At 45.8% G+C, this 17,317-nt stretch overlaps 1 protein-coding gene across 20 annotated transcripts in view; it reads right to left on the reverse strand.

The window, feature by feature from the left end:
• Positions 1–17,317, reverse strand: part of baz2ba (bromodomain adjacent to zinc finger domain, 2Ba) — a 367,748-nt gene that overhangs the window by 309,079 nt on the left and 41,352 nt on the right. For 19 of the 20 annotated variants that reach the window (XR_015078191.1, XM_085986373.1, XM_085986365.1 and 16 more), the window contains one exon: positions 17–132. The gene's annotated coding sequence lies outside the window, so the exon portion shown is untranslated. Of the gene's footprint in view, positions 1–16; positions 4,328–17,317 lie in introns of those variants that run through there. The other variant, XM_085986362.1, reaches the window with a different exon arrangement.

A 17,317-nucleotide genomic window follows, 5' to 3' on the forward strand; every position in this document is an offset into this window, starting at 1 on the left:
CAATTCAGGAACTCACCACTATTCAAGAGGCTCAAGTCTCAGTGTAGATTAACACACATCACACCAATCGCAATTGAATTGTCAGCTCTCATTTGGACTGCAGGACGGTCACCTTATAGGTGGTAGTTTCACCTAGGAGAAACCCAAAAATAATTGACAACTGATGTTTATTTTTAAGCAATGAATTAAAAATCAATGTTGTCTGTTTCCTCAGCGAAGTACCTTAGGCTGTTTCACTACTTTAAAGGCACTAATTAAATTATCTTATGACTGACATTATACCCTTTGTGAATATATTACCAAGTGGATAGGTCATATTCCAACATAAGTACGCTTACATTTACTGCAGACTGATTCACCATACTCTAGAATATTTTATAAAATTTCCACAAAATTTAACTGGCAAGTATATTCAACTAAATTGCCTCATAATCCAAAGTGATAAATAAAGGAAGATAGCTGTACACTTCATGTTTTAGAATGACTGATAGATATTTTATCTAACACTTCCGCTTGTACTTCATGAAGTTCTGCTCTAGTAACATCATAAATTGGGAATGCTACTCACAATCTATTATCTTTATTTTTGTCATCATTGGAGCACAGCTAGATGTCATAATGCAAAGTGGAAGTTCTATAAAACCTCTGCCCCCAAGATACCAGCACTTCAGAAGCAGAGTTGTGCAAGGTGCCAGAGACACTAAAAAAGTACAGTGGCCTTTATAACGCTTAGGAATATCAAAAGGTAGACTTTCCAAACAATTACTCTTGTAACCAATAACTTTCACACCTGGAAATATATTTGGATGGAAGTTAAATCACTGTCAACTTCCAAACTGTAGTTGTGCTATATAAACGTACACACAATTTTTTTTTTTTTTTTTTTTTTTTTGAGTCAAATAGTTACAAAAAGCTACAAAACACAACTTCAAAGTGTGGCCACCACAGCACCAAAGTGTCAGTGTGAGAGGCAGGAAGAGTGATCCCAGATAAATTGCAGCATCAAGAGGGGCAGATAGTGACTGAAAATTAATTTGAAATGGTGTTTTCTATGAGCTTGGTCATAATCTTTTATTATCTAGGCATAGCAGACATAGCTTAAGTGAGACAGTGAGAAAATCCTAATGTGTATAAGGCTCATCTTCCACGCTTGCTTTTATTATGTTCGCAATTATATTCCCAGTTACTGGCATTTCAGAATATGTGCAGACAGGGGGAGTTCAACTACCCTGAAGTATACTGGAATAAGACAAAAGTTTCTGGTCAAAGTAGGGAGAGGCTCCTAGAATGCATCCAGGATTGTTTGCTTAATCAGCATGTTGTCTGAGGAAGGATGCGGATGCGGTGCTAGATAGATCTGGTTCTGGGTAACGAGTTAGGTTAAGTAAGTGATTTGAGGGTAGAATGTTTGGGAAAGAGTGACCATAACAATTTTTTTAATTCATTTATGGAATGTGTGCGTCGCTGGCAAGGCCAGCATTTATTGCCCGTCCCTAATGATTTAGATTCACACTGAAAACAGATAAAGAAAAGGTCAAGTCCAAGATAAAAGGTGTTGAATTGAAAAATAACTAATTTTAGTGGCACAAGAGGGAACATAGTCCAGATTAATTGATTGGAAAAAAGCAGATCAAACAGTGAACCAGCCATAGGAGATATTTAAATAATGATCAGCATGCAGGACCAAAAGAAAAGATGCTGATCAACGCAACTACCTTGCAGCCACTCCGTGACAGGCTCGTAGCAGACATTAGCTTTTGCAATATTTAGACAACCCGAAGTGCTCTAGGAGACTGAAAGGGAGCAGGTTAAACCTAAATTTCTCTCAATGAGTAGAACAATTAACTTTAGAAAGAAAACTGAACGGGATTGCCATGCACTAAGCATTGAAAGCACTCCCTCACAACTAATGTCGTCTCAAAGGAGGACCAAAGAAAACTACATGTAGGCCCAGCCATCCGAATATGCCAACTTAACATCGAAGGCATCTCGTTCAAAATGCAAATACCTCAAAAGGTTACTGAAGAAACACAGCGTCGATGTCCTGATGCTTCAAGAAACACACATCAAACACATCCACCAGTTCGATACAAGAGGATGTATCACAGGTTTTGACCTAGTCGCTGAACTCGAGCAGAGCAGTACTGCTGGAGTTTTCACGACATCAATACATGTAGGAGAGCTAACAATCTCCAATGTCTATAAACCACCACTTGTACAGTGGTCTGACCCACCGCTCCCACTGAGTCTACATCCATCCATCTCGGAGACTTTAATAGCCACCACACAATTTGGGGCTATGCAGACGCCAACTATGATGGAGAAGCAATTGTACAGTGGGCTTCACTAGAAAATAAATTCCTCCTTTTTGACGCCAAAGATCGAGGTATGTTTCATTTGTCAAGGTGGCAGAGACAATATAACCCAGACCTATGTTTCCTCTCTAAAGACAGCAAAGGAAACCCAATCATCGCCTCCAGAACCATTCTTGACGATTTCCCCAACAGTCAACGCAGGCCCTCAATCATCAACATTGGCACCGAAATACCTGTCATTACATTAACACCGGAACCATGATAGAACTTAAAAAAAGATTGGGAAACCTTCCAAAGCTCAGTGGACATCAACATCAGGTGGATTCCGCCAACCATCAATGCCTTCAACAGGTTTATAGGAATTATTAAAGCTGCTGCAAAACACAGTATACCTCGGGGGTTTAGAAAGACATATATTCCTTGTTGGACGGAAGAAAGCAAAGTTCTCTACCAGGAGTATTCACTGAACAAAAACCCAGCCACAGCCACTTCAATTCTGGAGTCCTTGATCTTGGCAAGCTGTGAAAGGTGGAGGAGCCTTGTGGAGAAAACTAACTTCACTCACTTCAGCAGGAAAGCATGGGCCCTGCTCCGTCAACTTGGCAGGGCAAATCCCACCTATAAACACAGGACGACCATCAGAGCGGACACCATTCCATCCCAATTGATAAAAACATCAAAGGCTCCGGTGGACAAAGAATTTCGATGCCAGGTGAAGTGGCAGCTTTTGACAAACTTGATGGCGGCACCAAGATTGTCAACTATGTCTGATCCATTCACCTTGGATGAACTAAACGCAGCCCTGTCAACAACCAAATCTGGAAAAGCTGCTGGTCCAGATGGTGTTTACCCATGTTAGAAATCAGTGGTAGCCAAAATGTATATGGTTATGTGGATAAAAATAGTGGCGTGAATAATGCTGTGTTTACATGATGGTATTAGAACTTGAGACAAAAAGTCTCTTCAGACTGGTGTTAGAATAACTGGATAGATGCTTAGAATTTGCTTACGTTTTGGTTCCCTGCAGATGTTATAACATTTTGCACTGTGACGGTCACATATGACCTTGTGTCCAGGCTAGCTGTCTGCTGTTTGTGTGCTAGGAAGATTGTTTTATGTAGCTTTAATTTGACCAACCAAGGCCCAATGCCTATGTTTCTTCCATTACTGCTAATAACCATTTTATAATGCTACGTTATGATTTTGACTTTATTTAACAAAACTGCTTTAAATGCATAAGTTAACCAGCGTATGGGAATAGAAGATATCTTTGGGAATTTAATGATTCTTTCCATGGTACAATAGTCTGATAATGAAATAGTTCGCTTTGCATAGCTAAAGCTGCATGAACAGCATGAACATAAATAACTGATAACAAGCAGTTACGAACATCTGATGGCCGAGAATGGCATGTCTGACTCCAAACTAGATGGATAGGGACAAGGGAGATAAGAGAAATTCCGATGGGTAGGCCTTTAAAACGTATAAACAATAAAGAATGTGTAATGATTGTGAAGACCCCTCCAGGAGGGAGGATCTTCATCTCGAAGTGGAGTCAAAGAAGTCGACATGCCATTGGGCACTGACTTTTTAGGAGAACCTCTTTAGGATAAATGGTCTTGTCAATAATTTGGCCCCAGGCCCACCCCTAAAAAGAGAATAAGAGAAATATCTGAAAAGCCCTAAGCACAGACAGAGGGAGAGCCATACAAGAGTGGGGCTGGTCTAACACTCTCTGGGAGCGGACTCAACCCATTCTTGGAGGTTCTAGACGACAAGGAGAAAGGCCGTAAGCCAGAGAACTGTTTGTGCATGCCAGCTGTCTGTCCGATCGGGACCGGTACCAGCTGCTTGTCACGGTCATATGTTTTTGCTGTATAACTACAGGAAACTCTTTGGTATCCGGCACCGATGGGACCGGGATGGTGCCGGTTGATTAAAAATTCCAGATGATGGAAAGGGTTATCTACTGAGGCTATTTTTAATAAACAAAAATAAAAAAATCAAGAAATGTGCAGTATCCAGTAATTGGGTACTCACCTACAGAATGTTGTGTTAAATGGATGGTGGAAGATGCTTCATTAAGTACAGTACTGCCAGTTGAGGGTAATCCATAACTCTTTAATGACTTCAGACAGCGCCAAGAAGCTGAGTAGTGGCAGTTTGGAGAACTACCCCCACTGACTAACTTGGCCACCGCAGGAGACTCGGACTCGGCAACATTTCCAGTTATTGAGGTATTGTTTTCGGAGTATCAATTTTGCCGGTTAAGAGAATTCCGGATATTTAGGTGCCGTTTAAACAAGTTTCCTATTATGTGTTATATTCCGTCTTAAACTCTGATTAAACACAATATTCCCACCATATTGGTTTGCTGTCGAACCTGATAATTTGAAAGAGATTGGTAATCTCTACAAGCTAACACCCAGAATTCCTAAAAGCACTGGGACCCAAAGCAGAGAGATGGTTGACCACCTTCTTCTCTGAGGTACTGGCAACTGGTAAAATTCCACCTATTTGGAGGGAGACTAAAATAATTGCCCTCCTGAAGCAGGGGAAGAATGCTTGTGAAGCCTCCAGTTACTGCCCGATCTCCTTACTTTGCACTTGTTATAAAGTGCTGGAGAGGCTACTGCTCCACAGACTAGCCCCCATCATCGAGCCAACCATTCCTAAGGAGCAAGCGGGCTTCCGGAGCAGCCATAACTGCTGCAACCAAGTGGTAGCTTTAACAACGCACATCGAAGCAGGCTTCCAGCGCCAGCTCAAGACTGCCGTAGCACTCGTGGACCTGTCAGTGGCATATGACACAGTATGGAAGCATGGACTGCTTTTCAAGCTCTCCACCATTTTACCATGCAGAACAACGATCAATCTTCTCAACTCCATGCTTAGCTACCGACGCTTCCGTGTACACTCTGGCACCCAGAAGAGCAGATACAGGACATTGAACAACGTACTCCCACAGGGTTCTGTCCTGGCACCCATGTTATTCAACGTTCACACCAGTGACCTACCCGAAACAAAGTCCCGCAAGTTCGTATATGCTGATGACATTGCCTTGGCCACGCAAAACATGAATCTGTCCATCACCGAGGAGACCCGGACCAGTGATTTAGAGAGGATGGAGGCCTACCTCCGCGATGGCGAATTCGGCCAAACCCGCGAAAGACCGTCACCTCGACATTACACCTCAACACCCATCAAGCAAACCAAGCTTTGAAAGTCTCCTTTTGCGGCGCAGAGATAAAACATGCCAAAAAACCCTCCTATTTAGGAGTCACGCTAGATCGCACCCTGTCATATAGACAACATCTCCAGAACCTAGGGAAGAAACTAAAAAGAGGAAGGTCAACTTAATCCAGAAACTCGCCAGATACACATGGGGAGCAGACACTCAAACCCTCCGTATGGCAGCACTCGCCCTGGTGTACTCTACAGCGGAGTACTGCTCTCCGGCATGGCTATCAAGTCCGCATGTCAAATCCATTGATGTCCAGCTGAATTCTACTATGAGAATTATCACCGGTGCGCTTTTATCGACACCAACACCTTGGCTGCCCGTGCTTTCAAACCTCGCACCACCACACCTACGGCGCGAATATGCAGTCTCCAGAGAATACAACCGCTACACCAGCAAAGACATGCCAATCCAGGCCGACTTGAACAACCTACCCTCAAACCCATCTCAAATCTAGAAGGCCATTTTGAACCGTCGCCAAAGCCCTTCAGCGACCCCCCCTCGACCTTGAAGCAAAGAGTTGGAATAAACAGGTATTTTTCCAAGTGGCAGGCAGTGACTAGGGGGGTACTGCAGGGATCGGTGCTAGGACCCCAGCTATTCACAATATATATTAATGATCTAGGCGAGGGAACTAGATGTAATATCTCCAAGTTTGCAGACGACACAAAGCTGGGTGGGCGTGTGTGCTGTGAGGAGGATGCAGAGAAACTCCAGTATGATTTGGACAGGTTGGGTGATTATACTGCATCTGCCATGCATATGCCCAATGTGGATAAATGCGAGGTTATCCACTTTGGTGGCAAAAACAGGAAGGCAGATTATCTGAACGGCAATAGATTGGGAGAAGGAGAAGTGCAACGAGACCTGGGTGTCCTTGTGCACCAGTTGCTGAAGGTATGCATGCAGGTGCAGCAGGCGGTTAAGAAGGCGAATGGTACGTTGGCCTTCATAGCGAGAGGATTCGAGTACAGGAACAAGGATGTCTTGCTGCAGTTGTACAGGGCCTTGGTGAGACCACACCTTGAGTATTGTGTGCAGCTTTGGTCGCCTTATCTGAGGCAGGATGTTCTAGCCATGGAGGGAGTGCAGCGAAGATTCACCAGACTGATACCTGGGATGGCAGGAATGACGTATGGAGAGAGATTGGGTCGATTGGGCTTATACTCGCTGGAGTTTAGAAGAATGAAAGAGGATCTCATTGAAACTTATAAAATTCTAACAGGACTAGACAGACTAGATGCAGGAAGGATGTTCCTGATGGCGAGAGAGTCCAGAACCAGGGGTCACAGTCTAAAGATAAGGGGCAAGCCATTTAGGACAAAGATGAGGAGGAATTTCTTCACTCAGAGTGGTGAACCTGTGGAATTCTCTACCACAGAAGGCAGTAGAGGCCAATTCATTAAATATATTCAAGAAGGAGTTAGATATATTTCTTAAGGCTAAAGGGATCAAGGGATATGGTAGGAAGGCAGGGACAGGGTACTGAGTTTGGATGATCAGCCATGATCTCATTGAATGGCGGAGCAGGTTCGAGGGGTCGAATGGCCTACTCCTGCTCCTATCTTCTATGTTTCTATGACCGATGGCGAAATGCTTGGAAGAACTGTTACATACGGAATGGATTCCTTATAGAGGACCCCACATTTCAACCTAAAGGACCAAACCTTCCTCACAAACAGTGGACAACCATCAACCGCCTCAGAACCAGTCATGGTAGATGCTGCCACCTTCTTCATAGATGGAAGATTAAAGCATCCCCATCATGCAACTGTGGAGCTCCTAATCAGACCCTGGAGCACATCATTGAGCACTGCCCTCAGAGGAAAGTTGTAGGCAGCCTACAAGCTATCCACGCTGTTACACCAGAAGCTTTGGCCTGGATATCTAACTTAGATATTGGCATTTGATTTGCTTTGCTACTACCATACGAAAGAAGAAGTGTACACACACAGTCTCCAAGATTATAATGTCATTGTAAAAAAAATACCAATTTCAAACAATGGAAAATAGAACAAGTTCTGTTTGTTGCATGTCTGAAAACTGTAGTTTTCATAAGCTGAAGATTTCCAAAAGGCCTTCAATAAAAGGTACATGGTAGGCTCAGGACAAGGTTAGGGCATGTGGAGTCAGGGGACATATAGCTGAATGGATAGCAAATTGGCTAAAAAAACAGAAAGCAGAGAGTAGGGGTAATGGGTTCATAAGAACATAAGAAATAGGAGCAGGAGTAGGTCATTCAGTCCCTCGAGCCTGCTCCGCCATTCAATAAGATCATGGCTGATCTTCTACCTCAACTCCATCTTCCTGCACTATTTCCACATCCCTTGATTCCATTAATATCCAAAAATCTATCGATATCTGTCTTGAATATACTCAACGACTGAGCCTCCACAGCCCTCTGGGATAGAGAATTCCAAAGCTTCAACACCCTCCGAGTGAAGAAATTTCTCCTCCTCTCAGTCTTAAATGGCCAACCCCTTATTCTGAGACTGTGACCCCTGGTTCTGGACTCCCCAGCCAGGGAAAACTTTCAACCTCTGAACACCAATACTGTATTTCCCAATTTCTCACCATTTAAAAAATACTCTGCTTTTCTATTTTTCCTACCAAAGTGGATAACTTCACATTTCTCCACATTATATTCCATTTGCCATGTTCTTGCCCACTCACTTAACCTGTCTAAATCCCCTTGAAGCCTCTTTGCATCCTCCTCACAACTTACATTCCCACTTAGCTTTGTATCATCAGCAAACTTTGATAGATTACATTTGGTCCCCTCATCCAAATCATTGATGTAGATTGTGAATAGCCGAGGCCCAAGCACTGATCCTTGTGGTACAGGAAACTCTTTTTTTTTTAAATCCGGCACCGGCGTGGTGCCGGATAATCAAAAAGTCCGGATTACATAGAGATATAGTAAAAGGTACAAGAGCCCATACACAGCAACAGATCCAGGCTTCCCTGTTGCTTAGCAACAGGTGCAGGAATCCCGGCCACAAGATCCAGGTGTCCCTGTTACTTAGCAACAGGTGCAGGAACCCCAGTTACACAGCCACAGATCCAGGAACGGCCACGAATATGAAGTAAAACGTACTTTTGCCGGTTAACAGAGATTTCCGGTTATTTAGGCGCCTGTAAATCGAGAGTTTCCTGTACTCCACTAGTTACAGCCTGCTAACCCAAAAATGACCCGTTTATTCCTACTCTCTGTTTTCTGTCCGTTAACCAATCCTCAATCCATGCTAGTATATTACCCCCAATCCCATGAGCCCTAATTTTGTTTAATAACTCTTGTGTGGCACCTTATTGAATACCTTCTGAAAATCCAAATACACCACATACACTGGTTCCCCCTCATCTAATCTGCTCGTTACAATCTCAAAAAACTCTAACACATTTGTCAAACATAATTTCCCTTTCATAAATCAGTGTTGTCCCTGCACAATCCTATTACTATTATTTTCTAAGAGCCCTGTTACCACGTCCTTAATAATAGATTCTAGCATTTTCCCTGCTACTGATGTCAGGCTAACTGGCTTGTAGTTCCCTGTTTTCTCTTTCCCTCCTTTCTTAAATAGTGGGATTACATTTGCTACTTCCAATCCGCAGGAACCGTTCTAGAATGTATGGAATTTTGGAATATGACAACCAATGCATCCACTATCTCTATAGCCACCTCTTTTAAAACCCGAGGATGTAGGCCATCAGGTCCAGGGGATTTATTGGCTTTCAGTCCCATTAATTTCTCCAGTACTTTTTTTTTTACTAATACTAATTTCTTTCAGTTTCTCATTCTCGCTAGACCCTTGGTTCTCCACTATTTCCAGGAAGTTTTTTGTACCTTCTTCTGTGAAGACAAGACACAAAGTATTTGTTTAATCTCTCTGCCATTTCCTTATTTCCCATTATAATTTCTCCCGTCTCAGCCTGTAAGGGACCCATGTTTACCTTCGCTACTCTTTTCCTTTTTAGATACCTGTAGAAGCTTATACAATCTGTTTTTATGTCTCTCGCTAGTTTACTCTCATTCTATTTTCCCTTTCTTTATCAATTTCTTGGTCCTCTTTCGCTGAATTCCAAAATCCTCAGGCTTACTACTCTTTTATGGCAACATTATAAGCCTCTTCCTTTGATCTAATACTGTCTTTAACTTCTCTTGTTAGGCACGGTTGGACCATTTTTCCTGTGGGGTTTTTGTGCCTTAAAGGAATGCATATTTGCTGTAAATTATGTATTAATTCTTTAAATGCTAGCCATTGCTTGTCTACTGTCATGCCTTTTAACGTAGTTTCCCAATCTACCTTAGCCAACTCGTCCCTCATACCTATGTAGTTTGCTTTGTTTAGATTGAAGACCCTAGTTTTGGATTTAACTAAATCACTCTCAAACTCAATATAAAATTCTATCATATTATGGTCACTCTTCCCTAAAGGCCCCTTTACTACAAGGTTATTAATTAACCCTTTCTCATTGCACAATACGAGATCTAAAATAGCCTGTTCCCTAGTTGGATCCTCAACATACTGATCTAGAAAACTATCTTGTATACATTCCATGAATTCGTCCTCCACACTATTACTGCAAATTTGGTTTGCCCAGTCTATATGCAGATTAAAGTCCCAGATGATTACTGTATTACCCTGGTTACATGCACCTCTAATTTCCTGATTTATACTCTGCCCTACATTACAACAACTGTTTGGGGGCCTATAAACAACTTCCACCAATGTTTTCTGCCCCTTGCCGTTTCTTAGCTCCACCCAAACTGATTCTACTTCTTGATTTTTGGAGCCAAGATCCCTTCTCTCTACTGTCTTTATCCCATCCATTACTATCAGGGCTACCCCTCCTCCTTTTCCATTTTGCCTATTTCTTCTAAAAGTTAAGTATCCTGGAATATTTAGTTCCCAACCTTGGCTACTTTACAACCACATCTCCATAATGGCTATTAGATCAAACCTATTCATTTCTATCTGCTTTATTAATTCATCTATTTTGTTGCGAATGCTTCGCGCATTCAGATATAGAGCCTTTCGCTTTGACTTTTTTCTATTTTTTCCTGATGTCACCTTAGTCACTGATGCCTTATTACCTTTGTTACTCTCTCTCTGTCCCTTCCTGACCCACTCTGCTTATTTTTACCCAAAACTCTACTCTGCTCAAGAGCCTTGACATTTCTCTTGCTGCTTTTAAATTTACTCTTTCCCGAATCCTCCCACCCCCCTTCATTAGTTTAAAGCCCTGTCTACTGCCCTAGTTATTCAGTTCGCCAGGACACTGCTCCCAGCCCGGTTTAAGTGGAGCCCGTCCCAACGGAACAGGTCCCTTTCCCCAGTACTGGTGCCAGTGCCCTGGTAGTAACGCAGACTGGAGGAAGGTAGAAAACGATGTTCCACAAGGATCAGTGCTAGCACCATGTTATTCATAATTTACATTAATTATTTGGATTTTGACAAGTAACTCAGTATCAAAATTTGAAAATATCAGACTGGGGGATATAGCTAACACTGAAGGAGAATGCAACATAATACAAGACATTAGAAAACTTGCAGACTGGGCAGTTAAGTGGCAAATTAACTTTAATATTGATAAATGTGAGGCGATGCACTTTGGTATGAAAAACAGAAACATCACCTGCACTGTAGAAAATAAGAAACTGAATTTTTTTTTTTGTTTATGGGATGTGGGCGTCGCTAGCAAGGCCAGCATTTATTGCCCATCCCTAATTGCCCTTGAGAAGGTGGTGGTGAGCCACCTTCTTGAACTGCTGCAGTCCGTGTGGTGAAGATACTCCCACAGTGCTGTTAGGTAGGGAGTTCCAGGATGTTGACCCAGCGACGATGATGGATTGGCGATATATTTCCAAGTCAGGGTGGTGTGTGACTTGGAGGGAAACTTGGAGGTGGTGGTGTTCCCATGCACCTGCTGCCCTTGTCCTTCTAGGTGGAAGAGGTCGCGGGTTTGGGAGGTGCTGCCGAAGAAGCCTTGGCAAGTTGCTGCAGTGCGTCTTGTAGATGGTACACACTGCAGCCAAGGTACACCGGTGGTGGAGGGAGTGAATGTTTAAGGTAGTGGATGGGGTGCCAATCAAGCGGGCTGCTTTGTCCTGGATGGTGTCGAGCTTCTTGAATGTTGTTGGAGCTGCACTCATCCAGGTAAGTGGAAAGTATTCCATCACACTCCTTACTTGTGACTTGTAGATGGAGGTGAGACACGTGCCACAGAATACCCAGCCTCTGACCTGCTCTTGTTGCCACAGTATTTATGTGGCTTGTCCAGTTAAGTTTCTGGTCAATGGTGACCCCCAGGATGTTGATGGTGGGGAATTCGGCGATGGTAATGCCGTTGAATGTCATGGGTGGGTGGTTAGACTCTGGCTTGTTGGAGATAGTCATTGCCTGGCACTTGTGTGGCGCGAATGTTACCTGGCACTTATGAGCCCAAGCTTGAACGTCGTCCAGGTCTTGTTGCATGCAGGCATGGACTGCTTATTTATCTGAGGAGTTGTGAATGGCATTGAACACTGTGCAGTCATCAGCGAACATCCCCATTTCTGACCTTATGTTGGAGGGAAGGTCATTGATGAAGCAGCTGAAGATGGTTGGGCCTAGGACACTGCCCTGAGGAACTCCTGCAGCGATGTCCTGGGGCTGTGATGATTGACCTTCAACCACCACAACCATCTTCCTTTGTGCTAGGTATGACCACCCCCCACCCACCCCAATTCCCACTGACTTCGGTTTTACTACGGCTCCTTGATGTCACACTCGGTCAAATGCTGCCTTGATGTCAAGGGCAGTCACTCTCACCTTACCTCTGGAATTCAGCTCCTTTGTCCATGTTTGGACCAAGGCTGTAATGAGGTTAGGAGCCGAGCGGCCTTGGCGGAACCCAAACTGGGCATCAGTGAGCAGGTTACTGCCGAGTAAGTGCCGCTTGATAGCACTGTCGATGATACTTTCCATCAATTTTCTGATGGAGAGTAGACTGATGGGGCGGTAATTGGCCGGATTGGATTTGTCCTGCTTTGTGAACAGGACATACCTGGGCAGTTTTCCACATTGTCGGATAGATGCCAGTGTTGTAGCTGTACTGGAACAGTTTGGCTGAAGGCGTGGCTAGTTCTGGAGCACAAGTTTTTAGCACGACAGCCGGGATGTTGTCAGGACCCAGAGCCTTTGCTGTATCCAGTGCGCTCAGCTGTTTCTTGATATCACGTGGAGTGAATTGAATGGGCTGAAGACTGGCTTCTGTGATGGTGGGGACCTCAGGAGGAAGCCGATTTGGATCAGCCACTCGGCATTTCTGGCTGAAGATGGTTGCAAATGCTTCAGCCTTGTCTTTTGCACTCACGTGTTGGGCTCCACCATCATTGAGGATGGGGATAATGGGGTGCAAGAGCAAAAGGGATCTCGGGGTGCAGATTCACAAATCATTAACAGTAGCAATGCAGGTTAACAAAACAATTAAAATGCTAACAAAGCATTGGGATTTATTTCTAGGGGTATAGAGTTCAAAAGTAGTGAAGTTATGTTAAATTTGTGTCAGGCCATTCTTGAGTACTATGCACAGTTCTGGCCTCCATACTATAAAAAGGACATAGAAGCACTGGAGAAAGTACAAGAAAGATTTATACGGATGGTACCAAAACTGAGAGATTACAGCTATCGGGACAGATTGAATTGGTTGGGGCTTATTTCTTTAGAAAAGACTTAGAGGAGATCTGATAGAGGTCTTTAAAATTATGAATGGGTTGGACAGAGTAGATGTGGAGAGAGTATTTCCACTTGTGGGAGAATCCAAAACTAGATGCCATAAATACAAGATAGTTACTAATAAATCCACTAGGGAAATAAGGCGAAATATCTTTACTCAGACAGTGGTTAGAATGTTGAACTCACTACCACAGGAAGCAAATAGCCTAGGTGTTTTCAAAAGGAAACTAGACAATTACACGAGAGAAACGGGCATAGAAAGATATGCTTGAATGGCTGAGATGAGGTAGACAGAATAGGAAGAGATTTATGCGGAGTGTAAACACCAGCACAGACTAGTTGGGCCGAATGGCCTGTTTCTGTGCTGTACATTCTATGTAATAACTTCCAATCAGATTGTTTCCTGCCTAACACACAATTATAGCTGAAGGAACAAAAAATCTAAGAATCAGCATCAACAAGTTTAACTTCTCAATTGTGGCTGTGCAATGACTAAAATTACTGAAATCCCTCAAAGTTCAACCATTGTACAGAAAGAAAACACTGCTTGCATTTCTTTTAGAAACAACAGATCATAAGTGCTCAATTTTTGGTAAAATTGCAGTATTCTTGAAATTAAAACCATAGTATCAGTTTACTTCTCTGATATACCTATCAATTCATCCAATAAAAAGCGACGAGTTAGGAACGTAACTAAAGGTTTTTATTGACTAAATAACAGAGCCCACCCTCGTGGGTGATCGGGTCCAACAAGGAGGAATACCAGCCAGTCGACTACCTTTATACCTGGGCAGGTAGGTGGAGCCATGGGCGGAGTCGGAGGTGGTCAGCCCAGGTATAACAGCGCAACAAGAGGCGACCTCGTATAGTGATACAACAGTGAGAACAGTGATAACAATACAACAGTGATAACTATAGTGTAACGATAGTGAACGATAAAAGTGGTTTACCACATTCACCCCTTGTTTAGATTTGAGTCCGGCGGGGTGAAGTGTACTACCAGTTCTGGTATGTCAGTCTGTCCGGAGGCCTCGCAAGCCTCTCCGATCGTCGCAGCGGTGGTGCTGCATTATCCGGTGTTAATGCTGGTGTCTGCGTGGTCGGCGAAGGCTCGTGGGGTTCCGGCATGCCGTCTACCTGGGCTGGAATTGGGGGGGTGGTGGGGGGGGGGGGGTAAAGGTGGTGTCTCCGGAGTGCCCGAGGTCTCGTAAGGAGACAGTGTCCTCCCGCCCGTCTGGGTAAGCCACGTAGGCGTACTGGGGGTTGGCGTGCAGGAGGTTCACCCTCTCGACCAGGAGGTCCGTTTTATGGGCCCTCACGTGCTTTCGCAGCAAGACGGGCCCCGGAGAGGTCAGCCAGGTTGGTAGAGTGGTTCCCGTAGTCGACTTCCTGGGGAAAACAAACATTCGTTCATGGGGGGTGGCGTTAACGGCAGTGCAAAGTAGTGACCGGATGGAGTGCAGCGCTGTCGGGAGGACTTCCTGCCAGCGGGAGGTTGGGAGGCCCTTAGACTTTAAGGCTAAGAGGACGGCCTTCCATACCGTCGCGTTCTCTCTTTCCACCTGGCCGTTCCCTCGGGGGTTGTAGCTGGTGGTCCTACTTGCTGCAATACCTCTCGCTAGTAGGAACTGACGGAGTTCCTCGCTCATGAAGGAGGCGCCCCGGTCACTATGTATATAGTTCGGGAACCCGAACAAGGCGAAGAGGTCGTTCAGGCACTTGATGACCGTGGTACTGGTCATGTCTGGGCAGGGGAAGGCAAAAGGGAAACGGGAGTACTCATCAACGATGTTGAGGAAGTACACATTGCGGTCAGATGACGGTAGAGGCCCCTTAAAGTCGATGCTCAGGCGCTCGAAGGGGCGGGTGGCCTTGATCAAGCTTGCTCTGTCCGGCCTATAGAAGTGCGGTTTGCACTCGGCGCAGATCTGGCAGTTCCTGGTCATGGTCCTGACCTCCTCGATGGAGTAGGTCAGGTTGCGGGCCTTAATGAAATGGTAAAGTCTGGTGACCCCGGGGTGGCAGAGGTCGTTGTGGAGGGTCTGAAGTCTATCAATATGCGCGCTGGCGCATGTAATTCGTGAAAGAGCATCAGGGGGTTCGTTCAGCTTACCTGGCCGGTACAAGATATCATAATCGTAGGTGGATAGCTCGATTCTCCACCTCAAGATCTTGTCATTCTTGATTTTGCCCCTCAGCTTGTTATTAAACATGAAAGCAACCGAACGTTGGTCGGTGAGGAGGGTAAATCGTTTGCCTGCCAGGTAATGCCTCCAGCGCCGTACCGCCTCCACAATTGCCTGGGCTTCCTTCTCGACCGACGAGTGTCGGATCTCGGGGCCCTGTAGGGTCCTTGAGAAGGAGGCCACCGGCCTCCCCTCCTGGTTAAGGGTAGCGGCTAGGGCGAAGTCGGATGCATCGCTCTCCACTTGGAAGGGGATGGACTCATCCACTACGTGCATTGTGGCCTTGGCTATGTCTCCCTTGATGAGGGAGAAGGCCGCGCACGCTTCCTCCGTGAGGGGGAAGGATGTGGACTTCATGAGGGGTCTGGCTTTGTCCGCATAATTGGGCACCCATTGGGCATAGTAGGCGAAGAGCCCCAGGGTTCTCTTCAGTGCCTTAGGGCAGTGGGGGAGGGGTAGCTCCATGAGGGGGGCGCATTCTTTCGGGGTCGGGGCCGATGAGTCCGTTCTCTACTACACAGCCAAGGATGGCAAGGCGCGAGGTGTTAAACACACATTTCTCCTTATTGTAGGTGAGGTTCAGCCGTTGGGCCGTACGGAGGAATTTCTCCAGATTCACGTCATGGTCCTGCCGGTCGCGGCCGCAGATGGTGACGTTATCTAGATAGGGGAATGTGGCCTGCAGTCCGTTCTGGTCAACCATCCGGTCCATCTCCCTTTGGAAGACCGAGACCCCGTTGGTGACACCGAAGGGGACCCTAAGGAAGTGGTATAGGCGCCCATTCGCCTCGAAGGCGGTGTACTGGCGGTCCTCAGAGTGGATAGGGAGTTGGTGGTAGGCTGACTTAAGGTCGATGGTCGAGAATACGCGGTATTGTGCAATCTGATTGACCATGTCAGATATGCGGGGAAGGGGGTATGCATCCAGCTGGGTGTATCTGTTTATGGTCTGGCTGTAGTCGATGACCAGGCGATTTTTATCGCCGGTATTAACGACCACGACCTGGGCACGCCAGGGGCTGTTGCTCCCCTCGATAATGCCCTCTTTCAGGAGGCGCCGCACCTCGGAGCTAATGAAGGCTCTGTCCCCAGCGCTGTACCGCCTGCTCTTGGTAGCGACGGGTTTGGAGTCGGGGGTGAGGTTAGCGAACAGGGAAGGTGGCGGCACCTTGAGGGTGGATAGGCTGCAGGTGTTACACGGTGGGCGGTTTAACATTCGCTGGTTGTCGACTGTGAGTGGGGGGAGGGGTCCACCGTATGCTAGGGTTACACTTTGGAGGTGGGATTGGAAGTCCAGCCCTAGTAGGACGGCAGCGCAGAGCTGGGGGAGGACGAGGAGTTTAAAATTTTTATACTCCGTACCCTTAACCGACAAGGTCACAACACAGTAGCCGCTAATGTCCGTGGCGTGGGACCTCGATGCCATCGAGATTCGGTTGCGCGTTGGCAGGACAGGGAGGGAGTAGTGGCTCACCGTGTCTGGGTGGATGAAGCTCTCCGTGCTTCCGCTGTCGAACAGGCAGGTCGTGGCGTGGCCGTTTACTTTGATGTCCATCATCGACTTGGACAGGTGGTGTGGGCGGGCTTGATCCAGAGTGACGGAGGCTAGTGTGTAGGTAAGCGAGTCGTTGTCGTCTGCGGGCGAGGCGGTCGTCGGGTCCGGAGGCCCGGTGGCAGTCGGGCGTGGTGGGTAAAATGGCGTCTCCCACGAGGTAGGACAAAATGGCGGAGAAGATGGCTGCTCCCATAACTCACATGAGGCACTATTGGGGTCGGTTGCCTTTATCAAAGATGGCCGCCCCCATGACTCACGTGTGGGGATGCTGGCCTCAGTTGCCTTGAAAGAAGATGGCCGCC

The sequence above is a fragment of the Somniosus microcephalus genome, chromosome 4, assembly GCF_052327205.1.
Source record: "Somniosus microcephalus isolate GS21.2 chromosome 4, FLI_Smic_1.0, whole genome shotgun sequence".
Lineage (NCBI taxonomy): Eukaryota > Metazoa > Chordata > Chondrichthyes > Squaliformes > Somniosidae > Somniosus > Somniosus microcephalus.